Source organism: Leptinotarsa decemlineata, unplaced genomic scaffold, assembly GCF_025532065.1.
Source record: "Leptinotarsa decemlineata unplaced genomic scaffold, Ldec_3_MD MMD2_tig00001019_RagTag_RagTag, whole genome shotgun sequence".
Taxonomy (NCBI): Eukaryota; Metazoa; Arthropoda; class Insecta; order Coleoptera; family Chrysomelidae; genus Leptinotarsa; species Leptinotarsa decemlineata.
Genome location: NW_027412557.1, coordinates 1,189,023 through 1,202,498, shown reverse-complemented (window position 1 = coordinate 1,202,498; position 13,476 = coordinate 1,189,023).

Sequence of the window (13,476 nt, the reverse complement as noted above, 5' to 3'; positions counted from 1 at the left end):
TTTACTCACCGATTTTCAAAGTATCGTACCCACGTGGTCACAGGTGAATAAAATTCAGGGACTCAAGTTTAGTACCTCTGAGTACCACTTCAGTAACGTTGGTTACAAATATAAGTGGCAAAAAACAAAGAAAGTTCAATTTCTCATTCTTTATGATGGTCTCTCTACATCCATCAATTTATTTTTTTCTGCGAATTTCGATCATCAGTATTATCTTGAATGACCATGTATACTTATGAGGATGTAATTAATTCGGCGAAATAATGTCAGGCAATTTACTTGGGTGTCAAGAATAAAATTACGTCATAATTTCTTTGTCTTTAAGGATCACTCTTGAAGGTCAAAGCTAAAGACAAGGAGACTTCCTGTGTAAAACAGTAAAACATCTAGGAAACGGGAGTAACGAACTTTTGCAGTGATACGATTAGAAAATACGGATGAATTTGTCTGTTCGAACTTTCATAATTGAGATAGATGTCAGTTTTTACTTTTTTTATTAAACGTATTGTCTGCTATAGTTATTAGTTTCAAGTTATCAAATAAACAAATACCTTCCCGAAATAAATTATAAACTTTTAGCTTTCATCTATAAATTTGATATGTCCAATACAACCAAGTACAATATTTCCAATGTTACTAAAATATGCCTTGATATCTCATCAACAGAGTTTATGGCTAAGTATATTATTCAATAAGCGAGAATTGTGGTCATTAATCATTAAGAATAAACCCAACCCAAGTGATGACCATTTCTCGCGAGTAGTATTCTATAATTTGTCTATGACTTCTATCAGGAATATTATACAATTATTTTCGGAAATGGTCTCTTTTCTGCATAAGACACTATTTCTCAAAAACTTCAGTCATCAAAACTACACATCTTTGTATGAGGTTTTTTTGTTGAAATTGATTGCTTCCTTCCTTTCTTAGGAAGATTTCTACATTTTTTGTATCTAGATGGAGAAGTAGAGAGCCAAAACCGTTTTTTGCCAAAAATTAATCTCTCCTAAAAATACATCATTTCAATTTTAAAAATAATTCCATAACGATTTTAAATGGTTTCTGTACTATTGATAATTCCGCAGATAATATATATTTTTTCTGAAAATTGTGAGAGACAATATAGAAACACTACTTAATTTCTCTCGGTCTATTGTCCACAGTGTGATAAGATTCTTTCCTCATATTATTATTATACATATATAATTCATTGTTGAGAATAAAAATTTTGTTAATAATCAAAATCAATTTGTGATGGTTTTTATAAGTATGTGATAATCTATCGAGAACAGCAATTTTATCGACAGTAATTGCGAGTTCTTGTCCTCTACTAAATATAAAATCTAACTGTATACACAGGAGTGTTGAATTATTTTTCACTTATTCTTCGAACTCGTCGTCCATTTCTAAGTTCCGTAAGAGTTGTTCGCCCATGACAGGAAGAACAAATTATTACGCATAAAATACTGCTCATTAAATCACGTTTGTATGTAATTGTTTTTCTAATAACAAAGCGCTCCAGGTTCATAAACTTAGGTCATTCCTCTTTACTTCGTTTTTTACGTCACTTATATCTGACGATCCTACAGGTATTCCACACAATTTCAATGCTTGTAAGTATTAGAAATAACAAATTGAAAGACATTTGTTGATTTTCACGGTTTGTTATTTAGTTATTTAGATTATTTACGAGGCAAGTATGAAATTACCAAGATTTCTATGTTTCTTTATCATCACAAAAAATTGAGTAAGAAGGAAAAAATAATGCGATAATAAATAAAAAAAAAATTCTGAAGAATCTACAAATGATACAAAATGAAATCATCTTTAATTTCTGATAACAGTTCCCTGATCTGTTATATTTGTTTTTCCTTCAACCAAGTGGCGCCACATTCCACGAACGATAACCCTCAGGAGTTGAAACTTGTGTGAGCTAACGATTAACGAGGTTTTACATTTTAACGTACGTTTCCTATATATATATATATATATATATATATATATATATATATATATGATGGTATGGTGGTATATGGTATGGTGGTGTATATATATATATATATATACACATATATATATATATATATATATATATATATATATATATATATATATATAGGGTGAAAACGGGAGAATACGAATGTATTACACAAGTCATAACTTCTAAACTATTAATTGTATCAAAGTGAGATTTGGTGTTGGTAAATGGTATGTGAAGAAAATATTTTTCACTTTTCGCTAAACTACTGTTTTCACCGGAAATGACAACGGTTCTAAATTTAAAATAGAACACCCCATATATTATAACATTTTTGGATTTTTGAGACAAATCTGAATTAGAATGTGACATTTTCGAAAGTTTTTAGGCCTACTTATTCTTTTCACTATTAAGATTGCATGTAAGTGATCATGGTCGGACGTGGACTACTAATCTAAGGACCTCAGGTGATATTAGAAAATTACACTCGCGGGCAGTTTTAGTGACTAGTACTTCGGATATGAATGAGACAAGTTGGCAAAATTACATTTTCGTGTCTAACTATTATTTTTCAAATGACGAACATTTTTTGACAAGCACTCTTCGAAAAAAAGATTTTTTGACGAATCTAACAATACTTATTTATAGAAATGTAGGTTTTCACGGCTGGCGTCAATGTTTTGGTTGGTTTCCGGGTTCTGGCGTGGCCTTCTTTGTTTGTAATCTCCAAACGTTTTGACTGCAACTGCAGCAGTCATCTTCAGTGGCGTGACCTAAGTACTCTTCTTGATGTGTAACTTTCAGTTGACACGTCCGGTGACAGTTGACACGTTAACTGACACCGGATCAGACAGCGGATCACTTTGAATATTCAATGGAGAGCATATTCGGAGCTGATATGCAGTTGGAGACAAGAAAATTGAGAACTATACAAGCTCTTCTTCAGGAACCCTATAATAGAATAATAGATGGTACACAATTGCCTAGCTGTTGAAAAACTACTAAAGAAAGGTAAAATTATACATGAGAAGCTTGCATGACAAATAATATTTACTCAATAAACTATAAAATGTAAGGTATATACGAACATTCGTAGAGTTTGAACACGTGATAAACAACAAAATGGAATGTTAAAAAATATTTCACCGGTATGGAATTCAAAATGGATGAACGCTTCTTTCAGAGTGACTAAAAGTTAATGCAGTAAGCTGCTGGAAAATCATTCCATGAAAATAAAAATAGATAAGTTCTATGTCGATCATTAATTTCAATTCAAGAGCCACCAGTAGACAAATGTTTCAGCCTGTTGGGCATCATCAGTACTGGAAGGAAAGTTATTCGACGAAGTTTTTTTATTTCAGTAGGTACAATACAATAGTAAAATGAATACATTTGCGATACTTTTCAAATTAGTTTCTATGATTTGAGTGATCAATTCTAGAGATATTTGATTATTGAAAAAAAAATGACTGTTTCATCGAACTGAGATTTTCGTTTATTTTTACAGGGCTGTCATGAGAAATATCAATATCAGAAAATTTGACCGATTGTCACAGTAATTTAGTTCATTATTTCATTTGAGTCTGGTACCAAATAATACTTCAAACGATATTCTGTTGAGTTAAAAATGAAACATCTAAAATGAAACTCATTTTATTCCTTCAACACCATGAAAATACATGATTAATTGTTTTCTATATTTGAGAAGAATCAAGTAACTCACTGTGGTTCTAATTATTTGTTTCCATATCATCCTTGGTATTTACTGTATCCATAGACTTTGTCTTTAATATCGTATTTCAGAGGCATTGAGTCTGGTGAACGAGATAGTCAAAGGTTTTGATCGTCTTTGGACAACTATTTTTTCTAAGACATCTGTCAACAGTTTGATTGCCGCTTTCCATATTCTGAGAGGTAAGGCAACATCCTTTTTTCCTCTCTCGATATCTGTAAAAATAAAAAGAAAACTATCATAGCTTTTAGTGGACATTATATTGTATAACCTTTCCGTTCACAAACAACGTGTTCTTGTCAGATCTTATGAGAATTTTTCTGAGTCCAATATCATTATCGAACATAGTTAATAGTAAGATTTTCCATTTGGCTTTGGCTTAGGCCGAATATTGTGTTTTGATTATAAGCCATAGACAAAATAATAATCTTCTTGGTCCTCTTCTTGAAATTTCAAAGTATACCATGCTATTTTTTAAATACCTGTTTCAATTTTCATGATATCATTCAGTTTCGACAGATATTTAGCTCACATTTTCGAACAGGACAAAAGTGATTCCCGAAATAACGTACTTCTAAAATGAATTATCCATTTTTATTGACGAACATTTTTCGGTTGGATAATATTTTTGATGTAGAATATCTACGTAAAACCGATTGCTGGCGTGGCGAGGGTCGACATGCGCTAGCGACTGTGCGATTCTCTTGCCACTGGTTCGGCGTTACGCTATCTTTCTTGCCACACTGAACTCTGATGCCTATAGTGTTTACATTTGTGTGTAATACAGTATATATAACCTATCTTTAACTAAATAAATAGGTTTTGAAAATTATTAAAAATGAAATATGTCTGACAGTAATAATTTAGAGAGTAAAGGTGAGCAGCCTCCTGCTAAGGAAGCAAAATCACACTACGACACACTATCAAGTTGATTATATTTTATATTTCATAATTGAAGTGTGCATTTATCTGTGCATTGAGCCCGTGTATATTTGGTCTGTTTCAAGAACCAGTAAATGTAAAATCTACTCTTTTGGTAGATTGAAATTACCACAATTTTTATGAATATACTATTTTCAAATTGATAATTAATCAATAATAATTTCATCCTTATGAAAAATAATGCAAAAAAGCACTTGCTTGAAGAACATAAGTCATTGAGACTGGAAAAACGGATTTCAAAATCAGATGTAGCGCACATATGTTTTTCATATTAGTTATTAACAGAAAAATCAACAAATTCATCAATTAATTGATTTTGTAATGACGGTGGAATTTCTATTGGAACATTCTTTATTGATATTTATAATTTAAGATCTATTAGTGATATATTACAATAACTATAGCTAAGATTTTTGGGTCTACTAGTATAGTAGTATATAGTAGTATAGTATATCAAAACCACATTAATATTTTGCCATGAATATTTTAATTACATATTTTTTTTTGTAATATTTCAGTATTCGACAATCATAACAGAGGTCACAAAATAATATTATTGAAACTGGACATCACTAAGATCAGCTTAACACAAGACATACTATTAATGTTGTGTAAGATTTTATTAATCTAATAGTATCAGAATATAATAATTTTTATTTCAGTTTGTAGTAACACTTTTATATATTTTTAAGAGTGAATAATTGAAGGACAGGGTTGGGTGGAAGAATATTTTCCGTGATGTATTTCATTACAGTCGATGAACTTCGCCCTTTATTTCAATTATTAGTTGAATATATATGTTGTGTTTTTCGTTTTGGTTATGAAATGATAAAGACGATATTATTATTATTATTATAAAAAATAACGTCAAAAACGGTACAGGGAGCAGAAAAGAGACAAAAGAGCGTGAAGCGGAAAGAAGAAAACATATACAATATTCACAAAGTTTGGTTTGAACAAAATAATTTCGATGTCTCACATCTGCCAGGCGTCCCGTGACGATTTATATTTTTTTATTCATATTCGTGTTCAGTATGTTCTATTGAATTTATGACATGTTATTGCAATAAAATGAATCTGATGAAAGTGTTTTGAATTTGAAAATTTTCAAAAAATATCCATACATTTTCCAAACAGTATGTATTATGGCCCAAATAAACAGAATAATATTCATTTCATGCACTGTTTGTCTAACAAACATACATTTGTAAAAAATTCTGCAAAAAATAATTTTCTGCGTAACCCGCTTGAAAAACTATCTATTCATTCCTGACGGCAAACTGACACATTACTTCTTTGTCGTCAATTCTGATTTATAGTTTCTATGTGAGGAGGCATAATCTCAGAAAGTAATTACTTCAGCATGGTTTTAATAAATTTATTCATTATTTACGATCAATGCAATAAGAATATCAGAATAATGTGAAGACAGTTTAATGAAATACATCCTTAATAATTTCAAATGAATAGGAGAGAAATAATTAAAGGAATGAAATATGAGAAAATAGGGATGTGAATACCAGCAAAGGATCAAGATATGAATTTTTCAAAAGACGGAAATTCTCATTGTTCCCTATTTTGCTATGAAAATAGGTAATTCTATTTTACAATTGAACGAATATTGTAATATTCATTCCTATTCTCAGCATGATATAACTTACAAATCATAAATCAGAAAATATAAATGTATATCATAAAACTCCCGAATCACATTGATTCTTAAGAATATTCATCGAAGAAACGAAAGAAACGAAATTAAATTTTTTAAACCACCAGCATCATGCCATATCAAGGACGAACCGGTTCAAATGTAGCAGAATCATGAAGTCCCTCAATCCAAATATCACCATCTTCCAGAATCTATGAAATTTCATAATGATATCTACAGTAAACAAATAATTCCCAAAAGAAATGGCATCTGAAAGAATTGTTACTGAGCAGAAATCACACTAGCTAGATTAGCTCTCGGATTATGTGGCTAATGGAGATAATGAATTCTCTTCTCATCTCATTCTCATCTCAAAGAACCAAACGTTTTGTCTGCTACTGCAACAGACATCATCAGTGGTATGTGCGTTGTTTGCGAGTACGAAGATTATATCAAGAAGTCTCAGTAATGAATGAGTCAATGAAAATAGTAATAAAATAAACAAACTTTTGTAGAAATTTCTAACTTACAAGCTGTGTGGAAAATTTTCTGTCACATAAATATTTTTATTAATGAATACCTTACGGCTATTACGTTGATATCGTTGTATATTAGCTTGCAAACGTTTTGACTTTTGAGGATTGTCGTTGGTATGGGATGATAGGTGTGACAACCGAAGTTCTAACATCCCCCGCCTGTGAAAAATTTTCACGAATGAAGAGTAATTGCCCCTTTACCCTTATAAAACCCTGAATACCGTCGTTTTCGAATAATACATTTGACCAAGTGTTTAAACGTAAATTTGGCATCTGAGCTGTAAAACATTTGATCTTATTTTTTCTATAAAATGAAGATAATACTTTTTGAGATGTCGTAGGAATACTTTTTTCTGAAACCACATTCTTTCGAAGTTTGTATTAGTGGGGCAATACATTCTATGAATGAAGAAATTGTTTGTTCAACCTAAATCATTTTCTTTCTCACCACTTGCCTTTTTCTTATGAAGTTGAGCGCAACGAGGCCATATTATCATTCGAGACGACCCGTTTCTTCATTGAAATCACCATTAAAAAAATTATCTTCCTGGCACTTTGGAGAATTTTCGTTTCACAAAATTTTTACACTGCTCAAAGTGGTTGTTTGCACAAAAGATCGTTAACCACATATCGCACCCCTACGAACGACAACCCTCAGAGGTCCAAACTTGTGCGAGCAAAGGACTAAGGACTTCATATTGGACAAACGGGGATAACCTTTTCCCAAATAATGGAAGAACATTGGTATAGTTTGGTGGATATGAAGACTAATTACACATTCGTAAACCATTTCTTGGATATGAGTTCAAATATGACTATGAAGAGAGAGGTTTGCAACTCAATCTTTTGGAATGCTTGAAATCATTAGATCTGCAAATTTACTGAATATAATTCTTCCCCTCTCTTCAGCCTGTTTTCCTTTGTGGAAATTGGTAATTATTTCATTACAGATGTATTTTATGAGTTATTAAAAATAACTGTTGAAAGAACTTCATGAGTTCAAACCTGAACTCAGGTAAAATTATCAGTTATTGAAAGTACGTAAAGGGTCACTTGTATCGAATTGTTTCAATATAAGCACTAATTCAGTATAGACACGTCTGAAAAAGCTATTGTATAGCGAAACACACGTTGCGATTAAGTGAACTGTGAAAATCTCAATAAAGTGTAACTTGAATACGTATGCAATACTTCGAAGTAAGATTTGTACTAATACTCTTTTGCCTATTCGTTTTGTGAATTATAATGGAAATTAACTCTATTGATGAGGCATTATCGATCAATGTGGGGGATTTTTACCCCAGACTAGTTTACGAGGGTCGTTTCTTCTGCTTCGTCCCTACTCTCCGAATTGGATTACCGGGCAAATCATCCTATGCATTTTTAAATAAGACGGTGCATGAAAAACAGAATCGACTCTAGGTTATTTTTGATACAACTTCAGTGCGGTCCTCGATGTATAGAGCCCTCATCAGTTCATTCATTCATTCTTGAATCTCAATCATTCATCATAAAAGATCCAATCAACTAGCCCTATTTTCCCATAATTCCACCGCCGCCTGTATGTAACGCAAGAACTCACTTTATTTCAATTAGCGACCGTAAGTGGTTCGTCCCAAACAGCCATCAATCATAAAAGGATGCTGTCAACATAAACGCTGGAGTATATGCACGGAACGATAGATGTGTGCATCGGACCAACCCTTGTCGGAAGACATATCGTTAACAAAAACCACATGCACCCGCCCAACGGTATTTCCTAGAAGTTCCCACTGTCAATGTCGGCATGACAATCTTTTTAAGGAAACACATATGTGACTAACAACGCGTAGCCAGTTACTTGTTTGTAATTCGAACCGCTGGTTTGGGGTTTCAACGTTAATGAAAAGGCAGTGTCAAAAAATTCTATAGAAATGGATGTCTTCAAAATTCAAATCAGGACAGTTTTCATTAACGATTCTGAAAAAAAATATCAACTTTTTTTACTGAGAAGTTGACATAAATAGATTTTCCAGTTTGTCTTATGCACTACCAAAAGAATATTTTCTCACCAATATAGAACGTTAGGGTTTCGAATTTTTGAAGTCTTAAATATCAAGATCTGATACATAAACTTATTTTTTGAAGAGGCGCGTAGTTAACTCCTACCAAACCGGGAGGCTGAGAGTATCGTAGTATCTTCACTACGGAACATCAAAGTAAAAAATGCAATTTCATTAGAAATATAACTTCATACTAAAAAAAATCCAAAATTGGATAGCACATAATGATATTTTGGGACAAAAATCTTTTTGGCTTTCTACTTCTCCATCATTTAAAAAAAATGTAGGGAACTCTCTACAAAGATGTAGCTCACCGCACAAAAGTTACTTTCAGATACAAACTGGAAATAAAGCCTTTCCGGAACTACTACTATCATACGAAGAATGAATCATACGAATATCACTTTTTACTATTCAGTTTGTGTTCCAAACTTTCGTTATGAATCTGAAACAGATATCATTGATAGTATCGAATCTCGATATGAAATCTCACTTACATGGAGGTGAATAGTGTAATTCGAAATTTCGAAATAAGACACCTTTCTTTACAATGTCGTAATGTCATGAAAGAATAGAGTTTTTCGTCTTGTGGTATTATCCAAAACGGTGCTGAAGAGGTGAGAAGGCAGGTGTTGCGGTACTGTATTAGTAAGTTTCATTATGCAAAAAAGGGTCGATGACAATGTGAATCCTTAAGAAACAACATCGTTAATATTAAACCCACTGAACATAATAGCTAACATTCACAAGAAATAAGATATAAATCTGAACAATTGAAAAAATGCAATTATCTTTCATTTCATTTTGGAGTTCCTTGTAACTAACCTAAATAGTTTTTCTGATATTGGCCATTTCAAATAGTAGCTTTTTTTCAATACATTTTTTGAATCAAGGAAGCTTTGAAACTACATTTATTCAACTTGCTAAAAGATTTCTCATTGACAGTTTTTGTGTTTTACTTTATTCAAAAGTAAAACACAAAAATTACGGTTGAAAATGAAAACTTATTTCATTCAAGAGCGGATAGATTTGATTTTAACGATTGCTGAGTGTTTAGAGAATTGTCTTGTGGCGTCTGCACATTGTGCTATCAATACTCAATCTGAACGTTTTATTTTCTTCTTTGTTCTTTCATACGGTCAGATCGCCTTAGTGTAATTGGGTAACCCTTGTACAGGCAAATTTAATGAGACATCCGGATAAAAGAGAAGAATAAATACCTGCCCAAACCATAATTGATGAAGCATCAACAAATTCACTGAGGCGATCTAACCGTATAAAAAACAAACAAGAAGATAAAACGTACAGTTTGAGAATAGCGACGAAGATCATAGCAAAGTCTGCTATCGAAAGCGCTCGTATATGATACTCAGAATTTAAATTAATTAAAGCTTCAAATCTTTTTTGTAAACATGTACTAATATTAAAACATTGAAAATAAAGGAAAACTAGTTGCATTATGACAAGGTTGCCCCTTTCCTCCCATGCAGACCTACGACTTTGTAGGTAAGTGTGGCAGATATACAACGGAAAAAACAACAACTAACCCAGCTAATGCCGCGCAGAGAGTTAAAGTAAAACCATCAGGCACCTGTGCAATGTTTTCGACTTGGAAGATTCGTCGCAAGTTATTTCCCACTATGAAAAGCAGAAATTGATTTCGTTTGGTCGATCCGACCAACCAATAGATCGGTTTCGGGGTGATTGCCCCATCATCAGTACTGGGCATGGTCTCTTCAGAACGGTTCACACACAAAGATGAAGTGGACAAGATGGAGAAATCTGGAGTTTATAAGCTAAATTGTCCGGAGTGTAATAGTGTTTATGTTAGACAATGTGGCCGAAATTTCTCAAAACGATATGCTGAACATGAAAGGTCTTTCACACTAGGTGAATATGATTGGATGTTTTCAAACCATTCCTTGGAATACAACTACAAATTCTCTAATCTAAACGATACAGAAACTTTGCACTATGCAAATTAGCGTACCCACATTGTCAAAGGTAAATAAAATTGAAGTACCTACTTAATTAATTTTTGTACCTCTGTTATTACCTAAAGTGGTCCTTATAGGAGGAAACTTCATTAACGTCAATTACAAATATGACTGGTAAAAACATAGAAAGTTTTCAAGCTAGACGAAGAGGAAGACAAATTGGATGAAGGCTGTGAAAAAAAATTACGACAACTACTTATAGAGAACTGGAAAATAAATGCAAAATATACTCGCAGGAACAACTGACGAGAAATGATGAAATTGCGCTGATACATGTTTCTATATCAGTTTACTATACCATTTTCTATATCACTATGAGTTTTCATTTTTGAAGGAAAGCTTTCGGGTTCCTACTTCTCCATAATCATATAAAAAATAAGGAAAACTTTCAAAGAGAAGAATAAATAATTTGATTTTAATGATCAACTCTCTTTCAAGATATATAGATCATGCACAGAAGTTCTTTCAGTTACATACCGAAAAAAATATTCATTCGGTAAAAACACTTTCGAAGATATGAACATTGACTTACACGGAAGTTAGTTATTTTTGTTCAGGTGGAACTTCAAACATTCGTAATTCATGAACATTTGAAACATATCATTCACCGAAACGCTACCTAACGTAATATATGAAGAGTATTTATATGAAAATTCACCTGGAAAACCAGCACTCCTGGCAAAATCTAATATTATTGTGAATTCAATGTTGATATCTTTGAAGGTAGTTCAGGTACGATATTTGTACAATTTCTATTTATCAAATGTGATGAACTTGTTGGATACCTTTCTGATATTCAACAAATAAACCTTGTTTATTTTGGAAGCATCAATGAACAGTCATTGTTGTTCTGACATATGATAGAAATCGCGATTAATTGACTGTGTAATTCAATTTCAATCAATTTGTTTTATTCTATGAAAATAATGACCTTCAGAAAAAACATCCAATTCGATAATATCTATTTTTATTCTATTATGGTATTATATTGTAAAGATCGGCGTTAGACGGTGTCTATTTGAATTGCTGAGAAATAATAGGTACATATAGATAAATAAATTAATAGCCATTCCGCAACCGCAATATCCTTTTATCTCAAGATTATTCATTGAAATATTATTAACAAGGAACTAATAGTGGCACGATGAATTATTTTCTTGCTAAATGATGATACCATGTTTTCGGGAAGATCTTATAACATCCAACCTCGAAACGATAAGGAAGTCTTTTGAATGTAAATTCAGCCTAGGATTCATGATCCAATAAATTTAGATGGTGTGAAATGGGAAATCTAAATTAGTGATTTCAGTTTAGATTACATTCTTGGGCATCATTAATAATAGCTGGGTATTTTCAAAAATGCAAATATTCATTTTAGATGCTGTGTGAATATTTGTTTGAAGGTAGTTGACAATGTTTCTTGGTGCATTTCATTATTTCGGACTTCCATTGCCTAACATGATATAAATTGATTTGTAAAAAACTAAAAAAAAAGATTAGCTGAAAAATAACAATTATATCAAGCATAAAAACTAAAATTACAATAAAATCAAATACAAGCAACAACCAGAAAATCAAAAACAAAAAAAAATCAAGCTATTAACACGAGATGAAAATTAAAAAAAAAATTAACAAGAAATTAAAATTTAAAAATGAAAAGATTCCAAACCAAGTTACTTCACGACGTTTCGTAATATTCTCTCAATACGAGTAAGTATTCATTTCGACAATAAAATTAATCAGTATCTCGAGAATTAGGTTACTATTGAATTTGTGAAGAATTTTATATAAGAAAAATGATGAGTGAATTAAGCATATATGAGAACCAGTAACTAAATAGAGAAAATATTACCAAATTTTTCAAATGGAATTCTACGAAGGTGTAGAAGGGCTACTAATTATCTTAAAAATGAAAATTTTCAAATTCCAAGTTCCAATCCAATATTACTCCGAGTTTGATATCAAAATTTTTTACTGAATTTCAACTTCAACCTCAGATTTTTCCGAGATTGAGTGAGTTGTCGAGAAAGTAGTTTTTTCAATGTTGAAGTCTCAGTAGTTGCGAGAACCCAAAAAGAAGACATTTGTTACAATGTAGTAAACATGGCCACGCATTGACCTGCATGCAGACTGAGGCTGTGGTCTAGTTACCTTGCAATGCCAACTTAAGAAAAACAAACAAAAGTCACATTTCATACAGCATGCGGTGCTTGATCTCGTTTATCATTGATATCTTTAATTTTTTATTCAAGAATTCAAGAACATCTAGTGTTGAATGTCAATGGTAATATGTCGTGATCTCTCATTCGAAGATAGTATGTGACGATGAACAAGATCCAAAAATTTTGCTAGAAGATGATAATTTTACCGAAAATGTTCAAAATATGACAAGTGAGAATTGAAGAATGTCATCTGCAATATAACTACACGATATAACTACATTTTAATTTTCTGTGACCGTATCTGATAGTTATTCTCACAACCCAAATTTCCCGAAATTATATTAATTTTCCTCTTTTTTTTTAGAGTAAAATATTATTGACTGTTTTGCTATAGCGTTCATTTCCTGCGGGTGTATTTGACCATCTACCACGACCCGCG